This window comes from Trachinotus anak, unplaced genomic scaffold (assembly GCF_046630095.1).
Source record: "Trachinotus anak isolate AG129_WGS33_773 ecotype Australia unplaced genomic scaffold, CSIRO_AGI_Tana_v1 ptg000031l, whole genome shotgun sequence".
Taxonomy (NCBI): domain Eukaryota; kingdom Metazoa; phylum Chordata; class Actinopteri; order Carangiformes; family Carangidae; genus Trachinotus; species Trachinotus anak.
In genome coordinates this window covers 7,764,432-7,777,356 of record NW_027273882.1, presented here as the reverse complement: position 1 = coordinate 7,777,356, position 12,925 = coordinate 7,764,432, and the positions used below count along the sequence as shown (strand labels likewise).

At 40.0% G+C, this 12,925-nt stretch overlaps 1 long non-coding RNA gene across 1 annotated transcript; it reads left to right on the top strand.

The window, feature by feature from the left end:
- The first annotated feature begins 1,598 nt into the window (after window positions 1–1,598).
- On the top strand, window positions 1,599–6,335 carry LOC139612471 (uncharacterized). The gene is made up of 2 exons (XR_011686546.1): window positions 1,599–4,384; window positions 4,509–6,335. It is a non-coding gene; the product is annotated as an uncharacterized lncRNA (long non-coding RNA).
- The last annotated feature ends 6,590 nt before the right edge of the window (window positions 6,336–12,925 follow it).

Sequence of the window (12,925 nt, the reverse complement as noted above, 5' to 3'; positions counted from 1 at the left end):
AGCTGAGGCTAATGAAGGTCATCAGTTTTGCAGGTATTTGTATTGGACAAATCTCTGACCTGATGATGGCACTAGATGAACAGTGAAGCAATCAAACTATTACGATTCATCCTGAGGGACAGTCCAAGCCGTAAAAACACAAATGTTAACTCACACTTTCACCGTAAGAGGGAAGCAAGTTTAGATCATTTTGGACGGAGCAGATCCCACAGATCAAAACCACCATACTGGACCAGCATGCTCATCGCTCAGCCTTGGGAGTGTGTATCAGATCCTGTCAGAATATAAACACGACCGCAGAGGCAAAATATTTTCTCCAAAGAGCTCCTAACTCCAAGCACCGGCCTTCCGATGCATCATCTGTCAGCGAGCGGAGCTGCACCACATGTACGGTACACTCAGTCAACACATGCACTGCAGACCGCTCCGCTCATTCTCATGGACATCAAACAATGCAAGAATGTCACAATTACACAACGCTGGCGCTACCATATTTCAAGAGAGTGCTTTGGACGAGGGAGATGAGTCAGTGGAGCGTGCATCTGGGTTCAATCAGCCGCTGAAGCTGGAGCACAAAAGTTGTTTCTATTGGAGACAAATCTGACAATGCACTGAAAAGACACTTTTCGTCCCCAATCAGAGGAGAAAAGTGAGGAAATGTGATTTTATTTTTTACTGATGCCTGATAGAAATGACTGAAAATTACTTAAGGGATTTTCATGAATGGTAGAGGAAATTACATATTATCAGTCCAACTTAAATAAACCTTGTAGTACTGTACCAAATGTAGAGAGCTAGAGCCTTCTCAGAAGAGAGGTCTATTAAAGCTCCATCCAGTCTAAAGGTAGATGTCCATGTGTTTGTGATTATAAAGCAGGTCTAGGTTCTATATTAATACTGTGAAAGTATCAAAGCCTCAGTCCACAGAGAAATGCACACAGCCTGTATTCAGACACTGAGCCTTAAAACCAGCCGTCAGGACTTCTGGAACATTGTGATGTCACAACAAAGTAGTCACCACTCTCAGCCATGCCCTAAGCCCCGCCCATCTGGACCCACCATCCAACCTTGCAGGATTTGGTTTCTCTGAGTGTATACCTGAAATCTGCTATGTTTTTATTGGATCACTCAGAAAACAATCAGCCAATCAGAAGAGAGACTCAGATCCTCTCTTCTGATTGGCTGACTGACCTGTTGTTACTAGAGCTCCAGAGAGAACCTGAGAGAGGATATGTAAAACTACACTGAGATGGTTTTTAGTTCTTAAAACCACAAATATATCTTCTGATGGAGATCAACACTTCAGTTAAAACAGGAAACATGTGAAATATGGACCTTTAACTCCCATGCTGCCATGGTCCACTCACACACTATGTTTGAGATTGATTGACACATCCCTCACTCTCCTGTTAATTCAGTTGCACCTGTTAGGTAACATTTTATTGTCACCTTTTAATTCTCATTGGTAGATTGAGTTAACATCACTAATTACCATCAGAGCTTTGCCCACCTTCATATATATATATATATAGAGTAATTCACTATAGAATCATAAAATTTGTATTTCTAATGGTCAAATTCAGTGCACATCAGTAGCACAGAAATGTATGTGTTGAAAATTATGAGAGTGGCTCCTCATGCGTCTGCAGATCAAGAATTCTTCAAAAATCCAAGCTGCTAAGATAAAAGTCTCTGATAACCAGACCTCGATACCATCCCCATACAGTGTTTTTGGAACAATTATTTAAGAACACAGAGGAGCAGAGCTACTGTAAGTTCACCATCTAATTGGTAATAGCATCTCTGAATGTTGTCCTGCTACTTTTTATAAAAAACAAAAATCAATGGATAAAGTCAGGTTTTTTACCTTGACATGAACCCTGCCACTGATGCCTCCACTGTTCCCAGCTCCACCACTAGGTGGCAGGCTTGCTTTAGGAAAAAGACAACTAGCATGCACCTCTCCAAAACTACAACTTTCCATGACACAAAGGTAACAACGGGAAACTTTTTATAGAGGCTTTCACATGGGCTACATAAGCCGAGGCTGTGTGAGAGTCGAGCCTCTCTGGCTGCCACCGTTAATGGGAGGCAGATGGACCTGGCCTGCACACTGCAGACTAATGAGGGAAATATGGAATCAGTGGAGGTTTCACACAAGCAGGCAGACTGGATGCTAATTGTATATTTTGCTCTGTCGCTGTCAAACACAGAGGACGGGGCTGATCCAGTTATTCTGCTCAGAATAATGCAGCTTGACATTTAGAGACTATGAAAAAGAAGATTTAGGATTTATACTGGAGGGTAAAAGTTAAAGATATTATGAATCTGCAGGAGATTAGAAGGCGATAATTGTACTTTTAAGCACTACAGCCACATTATCAGCCACTACCTCATAATAGATTTTTCTTATTTGTGTATTCCAAGAAAAATTGCCTTCACGTGGTCCACAATGATATGGAAACAAGCTGATGTTGTCTGTAAACCAAGCTGCTATTTTACAGCCTACTTTGCAGTTTGAATGTGGATTTAACTAAGCCTCATTCAAAAGGCAGAGCTCCATAAAGTGGCCCCCGGAGAGGATGAGGTCAAAGCTCAGAAACTCGTTACACAGGCCTGAGGGATTCAGCGTGGTGTTTGAGATGGTGACGAAGACAGAAGACAACACAGACAGCGATGGTCCAGCCTATACAGACACACACACACACACACACACACACACACACACACACACACACACGTGTGTTTAATTAGAGGAAGGTTGACAGAGACCTGATTCTCACTCGTTTTACATGTGCCCTCTCAAATCCTCGATGCCGCTGTCATCAGTATCGTCGGCCATGTTAGCAGCGCAGCTCTATGGAGTCCACACTGAACCATCTCTGTCTGAACTGTCTGATTGTTGGATTTATTGCCATGAAACATTGTACAGACGTTCATGTTCCCCTGAGGATGAAACCTACTGACGTCGGTGATCCTCTGATCTTTCCTCTTGCATCTCCACCAGCAGGACAAAAGCTTCTCACTTAATCCTATGAAAAATCTCAACATCTGCTAAAATATTAGCGCCGACATCCGGTCAGAGTTTTGTCCAGTAATTTGGTTTATGACAAAATACCTGCAAGACTCATGATATTCATCAGGCTTTACTGTACTTTGTTTAGTTTACAATTACCACGTTAACACACACAACTAAGATGGCGATTATTGTACCTGCTAAACGTCAGTGTTAGCATTTAGCTCAAAGTAGTACACAGAGCTGCTGCACAGCTTAGTCTTGTTTTCTATCAATCAGTTAATCTTTAAGTCAATAAGTTCCAGTTTGTTCAATACTTTAAACGACGAGCTTCAGCTGTACCGCGTTTAGTCTTAATTAGCAAACGTTAGCATGATAACATGCTAAACTAAGATTTTGAACGCGGTAAACATTAGATCAGCATGTTAGCATTGTAAGCTAACGTTAGCATCAGAGCTGCTAGTACGGCTGTGGACTCTCAGAGTTGTTTTATTAACATTTGTTGTTAAAGCTGTCACTTATAGTGATAAACCTACAGAGGCTCAGTAGCTGCCTGACTCTGCAGTTCTCCTCATCGGTAAGATGCATATTAGCTTCTTTCAGCTCATTTTGTTTAAATGCCTGCAAATTTACAGTTTGGTTCACTTAACCTGTCTCCTTGAAAGCAGGTTTTAATATGACTAAACTGCCACAGCAAATATGTTTTGTAGGAAACACAAACAATCGCTGGGTTTAGTGGATGCAACTCTGCATTTTCTAACAGTGTAGGCAGCAGGACAGGGAGGGCGAACAGCGTCACACCAGGGACCTGGTTCGCATCCAGAGTCCCGTCTGTTTAGGCAATACGAGCACTTTGGTTAAGGTTGGTGAAAGATCAGAGTTTTGGTTTAATGTAAATAAACACGTTGTGTGAGTGCTGTGAGAGTCTGAGCACAACCATAAAACTGTTTAACATTACTGGAGTCACTGAAGTGGATGCTGTACTCAGGGGTTTGACTATTTAGTGGAAAACAAACTCTGTCTGTGAACATTTTACTGTTACTTTCAGCATCAACATATTTGTAAATCAACATTTCCTCAATACACTGATAGAAAATACAATCTGGACGCAATTTTGTCTCCTATAAAATGTAGTTGCTGTTGCAGTTAAATGTAATTCTGATGTCTCATCAACCTCATTTCCAGCAGCAAAAGGCAGCAAGTAGGTGCTGATACACCCACTGTCCAGTACCTGCTCAGCAGCAAACAGCAGAGAGTAAACACAGTGGCGCATTTAGCGGCTGAAGAGCCAGACATTTCCCTCAGGACGTGGTGGAGACCAAAAAGGAGCTAAAAGGAGAGAGAGAATATTGGACTTACATTCATCAGGTGGAAACACACACGACTTCAGATGAGTAAAAATGTTGTTTGTTAGTCTTGGCTTTGTGTTTGGGAGTAAATCAGAAACCTTGACACCCGAGTGGCTCTTCATTCTCAGTCTTATGTGTTTCAGTGTTAAAACTCCAGCAGCTGTGATGTTATCTGAGAGGGACGGCCAACAGCTCGGCCCTGCTCCACTGTCTGGTGGCAGCGGTTTTAATGAGACCTGGCTCTGACCAAAGCTGATGATTCTCAGGGAAGTGATCGCCCCTTCAGTTTGTTTTCTTTGGTCTAAATCAGACTGGAACAGTTCAATCTTTTTTTGTTTGGCTCTTATAGCTTCAGACTGACCAATTAGAAGTCAACCAGTTTATAAATCAAAGTCATATTTCATTTATTGGACAGAATTTTGGTAACACGTCATCCTGCCTGGTTGGAGTTTCTGGGGATTTGGTGGAGTTGGTTCCTGGATGATGGAGCTGGCTGCTGTAATTTATAATCTCTGGTGGAATATGTGATGAAATAGCTAAATGATTTTGCTCTACTTGGCTGTCGAAGCATAATGAGTGGCCCCGTAAGACCTGCAGGTTCAGTACTTTGTAGACTCTGGATGGCCAGCTGAGTGTGGCACTACATACAGCCAGGCCTACCTGTTTGCTGTAGGTTGTTGGGGTCATATGGAGACTGAAGAGACGCCCAGCAGACACTACTCAGGGCTGAAAAACGACCTCACATCCTCTGCATGTATCTGGGAAAATAAATAGAGTATTATTATGGAAAAGCACAGGATGATTTGTATTTGGTAGATTATTTTAACATAACAAATGACCTGTACCTAAGATATATATGGAAAATTAGATATTTTTTTTCCAGAAAGCATGCATGCATGTCAGTAATATTTTGAAACATGAGTGAAAGTTTGTTCTTGACTTTGGAAACAGCAGTTGACAAAATAACATTATCACAATTTCCATGTATTTGCTGTTGTGGAGCTTTTGCTGATCTGTTGTCGATCTGTGAAACAACATGAAAGCTTGGACACACTATGCATTTATATTACAGCACTCTGCAGTTGGCAGGCATGCTAACAGCCTCATCTGCATGCTTGTGTGCATAAATATTCATCCACTGCCTTTAAGAGATCCAATCTGCACTGAAGGCAACCATAAAGTTCTGAACGTGCAAAAGCTGCAGCGTTTTATAAACTAAACTCTAAACTAAACTAAGCTCTCCTTCTGGTGCCGCTTTGCTCTGTACAAACTCAGAAGAATCAGGCCCTACCTGACTCAGTACATCACCCAGCTCCTGGTTCACGCCATGCTTATCCCCTCCCCCATCCCTTCACACTCAGTGAAACCCTTGCAGTTGGTCCAGAGCACAGCAGCCCATCTGGTCCTCAATCAGCCTAAAAGGTCACATGTCACTGTGCTACTCATGGACCTACACTGGCTAACACCATGGCTGACTTCTGGGTCTGCACCATCTACTTGAATTCAATCATACATTCATTGCCATCTCTACACACACAAGACAGTCTCAGTCCAGACTGTTCTGGCCTGTGGTTCCCTGATGGAGAAGTCTATCAGAGCAGGAGCGTCCTCTCCTAACACCTCTGACACCCTAACATCTGTCACCTACTGAGTACAACTGTGAGGTGAACTTCTCTGGCACGTGAGGCGACAACAACAAACCACAAAGATATTTGCAAATAGTTTGGTGGTCTGGTGTTAGTTCAGACTGAGCTTCTGTTTAGAGAAAATGATCCATGAGGCCTCAGCATGTCTGCAGCACAGAGTGTCTTCAGTGTCTGAGTGCATTCACCCTCAGTCTGCTCCACAACATACAGGATAAAGCCATCTGATTGGCTGAAGATGGGCTACAGTCTAGTGATAACTCCCATCAAGGCACGACGAGTCATTATGTATTGGTTACTCTGGCAGCTCTCCAATAACCGGACAATTATCAAATATTTCCTGCATTTCAGACAGTCCGCATGCACGGAACTGACGCTTGAGTCAAAGCAAAACTTGGCCGACCCTGATACTTACTGAATCACTGCAGAGCCTGTAACCACAGCAAAGGTTCTTATTACTTACTATTTGTGTCACGGTGATGTAAAGCATGCTAAAGTTGCCCTTTTCATTGAGATTACATGAAACATTTATGATTTTGAAGCGACTCTTGTATGTTTGCTGTGTAAAAACAGTGCAGAGGCTCTTTTTTCATGTTTTCTAAGAACGGTTGACCAATGAGCACAACAGCACGTGGCAGCAGAGATGTTGATGTAACATGTTTATCAAGAATTCCTCCAAAGAAAAGAGATTTAGGATGGGAACACATAAACATCAGAGAAGTGGTTTAATGTGCTGGAGCTCAGACATGCAGACAGGCAGGATGGAGAGCGACCATGATGATTTGTACAGTGTTACTGTATTGGAAACGATTAAATTGCATTATGTTACATAACTGCAGGGAAAAGATTTTTGTCTGCAGCCTGTAGAGTTGGAGCGCAGAGCTAAGTTGGCTGCTGGTTGGTTAATCCAACATGTCATTGTGTGAATATCTTCTTACATTGGTCTGCCTCAAAGTCTGGTTCTAAAGCTTTCAGTTGATAATGTTCTTACATGGTGTATAATCATGTATGAATTTGTATTAAGCAAATTACGCCAAATTTGGTCAATGAGAAGCATTTGTGAAACTGTACTGGATAAAACAAAACCAATGTCAAAAAAATATACACCAGTCTTCACACAAAAAAATTCAAATTTATAACAAATGATCCAAATCTGGCCCAAAATTGAATGGGTTCGTCCACCAAGTTCAGTACAAGTCGGTTCAGTGCTTCTTATGTAATTCTGTTAACGTCCTTGGTGGAGGTGATTATCTCTGTATGTCCTGCGCAGGATTCAAATTGCATAAGAGCTTCACAAGAAACGATGTATTTTTAACTCATTGATCTCAGACTTGCTGTTTACTGTTGCCTCTCCTTCAGCCGAGGCAGAGGTGGATAAAACATGAGTTTGTTTGGCTGCGCTGTAAACAGTTGTGGCAGCTGCTCTTCTGTCGTACTTCTGATTAAGTAGCCACTCAATGAGAGTTTACTTCAGTTTTTTTAATGTATATTTTTTTCCATTAAAACATTTCACTGTGTTTAATGATATCCTCGTTGCTTATTAATAAGGTATATCTTTACATTGCACTTAACTCTTTACATCCTTGCACTTAACTCAGTTAATACTACTTGCTACTTGCTTTTTGTTGGTGTATCTGTTCTTACTGTGTACACTGTATCGCTGGAGGAACGAGACTGTACTTCCATAAGAAAACAAGCCCATAGGTCATTTGTGCAAAGCACTTATTATGATCTATAGTCACATTTTATTGTTAGGTGCTATGTGGGGGCTATTTCAGGAGACCCTCCGAGGGTTGAATCAAAGGGTGGGAACACACCCTACATGGTATTCAAGCTTGAGGGACTTTCATTCCCCTGTATATTGGGTATTGTATATGGAGAGAATGGTAAAGTGTATCTTGAACCTTGAAGGTTAACTACACCCCCGTGTGCTCCTTATGTTCTGAAGATCCCAGGTTTTTTGTCTTGTGGCTACAACACATTTTCTCTCCATATCGACACAGGTCAATCTAACAACCTTTTTACTGTAGAACAAAAGTGTCCACTGTTGTGTGAGGTGACGTGTGAGGAGGGTGATAACATCTACCAAACCTGCAATAAACCTCACACGGAAAAAATCTTTGTTTACAATGTCATCACAGCACAAACAGTCGATCATGAGTGAAAGTTGGCTGATCACGAGCGCCGCTGTGACCCGGCAGGAAGCGCTCGTCTCATCATGAAGAGTCATGGAAAAGTCTGCTTGGTCCTCGTCCCACTGCTCTCTCTGCTTTTTAACCAGCTTACTCATAATAACACAGTCTGGGGTTAATGATTCAAAGGAGCCCAAAGACATTACTACATTTAGTTTCCACTACATTGTGCAGTATCCATGGCCCTGTAGAAGAAGTACTCCAATACTATGAAGATAAAGTTCTAAAATACCAGTTAAATTCCTGTATTCATGTAAGTACAGTCAAGAAAATATACACATGCATTAAAAGTCACACTGTTAATTTACTCATAATCTGAATTACAATCATTAGTACACATAAGCAGCATTTTAGCATTGGAGCTGGTATAAGAGGAGCTAATTTAAACTATTTTATTTACCTTTGAGTTGATTAATCTATGAAACTGGATTATATTTCATACATTTGTACTGTATGCAATACTGCCATTGAATTTGGTACACGCATCGATCATAGCACATCAGGAGGAAGTTGTCATTTTACACAGAAACAACATTTTTTATGGTTGCATATCATGTTGAATCTTATTTTACAGCCTGTCATCTGTTTCTGGGACAAACCCTCCCTATCTGTTAGAGTTTAAAGCCTCTCCCAGTGTGGAACCAGCACAGTGGAAAAGCAGCAGGAGCAGCTGCTGGCAGAGCTGCAGGGAACCCGGCGTCACAGCGGCTGATGGACGAGCTCACCGTGACCTGCGGGAAGAGGCCGGTATCCATCCACCAGCAATGAGCTCAGGGAAGGATAAACTCATTTAAATGTGGAAACGTCACCTTCCCAAGAATTTTCATTGATTGCAGCTAACAGTGATGTAAGCAGAAGGCTGACCAGTGATTCATGAATAGAGCCATAAAAGTCAGAAAGGTCTACAGTCCAACGTCTTTAGAGGCGAGAGAGAACACAGGGAGACAAGGTGAAAGGTCAGGCTGCTGGGTTCCTGTTAGTGTTGACCAAAGGAATGATGATTGGCAGAAACCAGGCAGTCTGCTGTAAGTCATCCTCTTCCTTCATGTTACACAAGGAGAGTTTATGGTGTTAGTGTAACAGCTTCTCAGGATCTGATTCCAGGTCTGTTTTTGACCAGCAGGGGGAAAGAATACAGCATCATGAAAGTTCAGTGGTCAGAGAGGAGATGAGACGATGGGACACTGGCACATCTACCGTGTTCTCTTTGAACTTTTATTTAAACACTATACTTTTCATTCCTTCATTTAAAATCAGATCCAAAGTACACAGTACATATTTTACTCAGAAAACAATTGTATCAAGAATGTTGTTTTATATATGTATATTTGCTTATTGATAGATTAAAATAACAAGAACAACATAAGCACATGAGGGGACTCTAGTATTGTATTTCCATAAACTAGGAGGACTTCCGCACACAAATTTTAAAAAAGAATGATCAATGTTGTTCCCTGGTATGAGTCAAGATCCTACAAATTCCCATGATGCAACAGTAAACTGCCCTTTATGTTGAAAATGTATGGACATTCCATTTTAAGCCCTACAGAGGCATTTAATCAAGATCTCTACATCAACATAAGCATTACCAGTATATATATATATATATATATATACACACATATATATACATACATATATATATATATATATATATACATATATATATATATATATATATATATATATATATATATACATATATACATATATATATATATACATATATATATATATATATATATATATATATATATATATATATATATATACATATACATACACATATATATGTATATATATATATATATACACATATACATATATATACATATATATATGTATATGTATATAGTCTTTAATCATATTCTGAAAGGAACCTATGAGTTATCAGACAAGTCCAAAATATAACTGAATATGTCAATTAATAATTTTGTAAATTAATTAAAATGAAAAATGTTAAGAATAAAAATAGTTTAAAATAAAAACGCTATTTCTCTTGTAGTTATCTCTGATTAGCTTTTTCTTTTTTTTATTTCAACTCCTTCAATTTCCTTTTTTGGTGTGTGTCTCTTGGCACACATTTAATCATTTATATATTTCCTATTTTTCCCATGCAACATTTTCCTAATGCTTCCTGCCATACCTTTTGTGGTTCAAACATCTTTTTAATGTTTGCTGTGTTTCTCGTAATGAATAGAACAATTTTTAATGCAGAAGGTCAAAAGAGGACAGAAAAATTAAAAGAGACAAATGAGTATTTGTGTAAGAAGCGGCAACGTGAGTTTGGGCACATAAATGCAGATTTTGCAACTTTATTCTATGAATATTAATTGTCATCATGTCAGTTGTATTTTGTTAGGCTACAATGTGTATGAGTCTGGCTAATACCCAAAAATAAATCAAACAGAAAACATTAGTCAACATTACAGTAAATTATAGCTACATGTTAATCAACACAGACTTTCTGCTGGAAAGAATTCATACACACGTCAACTATTGAGAGATGTAATGATTACCATATGCTTGCAGTTTGCAAATTTACTATTTTACAGTCCAGTGAAAAAGAGAAAAAATCTGTGAATAACCCGAAATGCTATGAATATGTGAGGAAAGTCATTAAACCTCCCATATGCAGCAGCACCTATAGTCTGACTGTGCATTTGTGGAGTATTTTGAAGGACAGGACTTGTGAATGATGAGTGGTACAATGTGCAGGCAGTCTGTTGTAAGTCATCCTCCTCTGTGTGCTACAAGGATGGCTGATGACCAAGTTCTGTTGCTGCTGGAAGAAACTGCAGCATTGTGATTGTGCATTTGTTCTTATGTGAGGGATCAAGTGTGTGCATCGCAGTTTAACCTGTCACATGCTCATATGACATCTGGGTGAATGTAAGTCAGTTTGAAAGGGCTTGAAAAACAGCATTTAAAGTAGATGTAAGTATTGGACTCAGATCCAGATCTGAGCCAACTGACTAATTAGCCAGTCCACCGAGGGTCAGTGTTCTGTCTGCGTCTTTTCTCCAGTAGATCCTCTTACTCTGGTGGATCCTGGAGTCACATTCACCTGTTCAACTATGAATATGAATAATTCAAGCTTTTAAAGTTATAGTTTAGAAGCAGAACCTTCAGTATTTGGGACAGGTGGGTTGTGAAAGATGACATGTATCAGATTCCATGACTACACCTTTTAGTTTTGTATTTCTGATACATATTTAATAAACACCACACACCTTCTCTCTTCTTGCATCTTTGGTGCAATATTTTCTTATGTCATTTAAATTAATTTAAGCACCAGATTGGACTCTGTACCAGCAGATACCCAACATGAAAAGATTCAGGTCAAGACGCAAAACACTTAACTGAGACATCCTTTGCTGTTCACATTGTATTTATTGTCATAATACTGTGTTTATGCTGCTTTAACCATGTTGCCAGAAAACTTGTGGTTGAAATAGAAAAAAGAAAAGGGAACAAAATGGCAGTACACAGGAACTTTTTTCCCTTGGAGCAACTTCCTGTTACCTCTGCAAATAATGTATGGATATACATGTGCCTACTAATGATTGTTAAATCTAAATGAGACATTTACCTGCTTAAATGAAAGAGAGAAAGTTGGTAAATATTTTGTGGCCAAACTTCCCTGTACCTGTGTGTGAGCAGTTGTTGACCATTTGAAAAGTACAACCCACACTGCAGGGTAAATAGTTAAAGTAACTGCTAAACCCACTTCCACTGAACTTCCCTTCATTCCCTTTGAAACAAGACAAAAGACAGTTACATCAGATCCTGTGCATCGGTGAAAGGCAGAACTGTGTTTATGACATTACTTCAGGACAGATTATCTCTCCTATTCGTCAAAATCTCTGCTGCTGCCAGACAACGGAAACTGCTGGAGAGCTTCAGTTAAAGCCAAATTCCTATTAACGGAAGAGCTGGCGTTTATATTCAGCCTGAGCCCAGCATGGGTTTATATGTAGGCAGCTGCCATAGACTTACTAAATCACCAATTAGAGTAATGAGAAGCAGGCAGCGATGTTTATTTTCAGAGTCACGTGTCACTAGGCTACATGTGAGTGTGAAAACAAATGGACAAACGTGGAAAAAGTGAACGACACAAATTCTGCTGAATTAAGCTCATCTCGTAGAGTTCAGTGTCATCGAAGGCCCCCAGAGAAAACGTGGAAAAAGTCAGAGAGAAAATCCTCAAATTAAAGGTGTTGACTGGCCCAGTTTGAGCTGAATGGCTGCAAACAGGCCTGTGTCAGAGGACGCATTAATAACCGGACCAATGAATACACTGGACTTTGCCAAGGTGACACAATACGAGCCACTTGGTTCCCCAGAAGCAGCAGTAAAAGATAAACACTTCCATTTATCTTGAGTGCCTTATACAGCTCTATACCCAGGGAGTCATTTAAGAGCTAAGTGAAATTGAAATGCTTGGTTTGGTTCTCCTGATAGCGATAACCACATAATCTGAAAGCAATAGATCAAATTTGATTGTCGTCCCATCATGTCGAAAAAATGTCAGATGCAAAAAAGGGAACAAGTCAGGTCATGTTAGAAAGTGACACAAGGTGGAAAGAATGTGATATAAAAAGGTGAAAGTTTCTGTCAGCACAGCTTACAGAGCATCTGATTCTAGAGACTTAAACAGGAAGTCAGACAAACAGTAATAACCAATCAGGAGAGAGATAGTAAGAGAAAGTGAGAAGGTGTTTT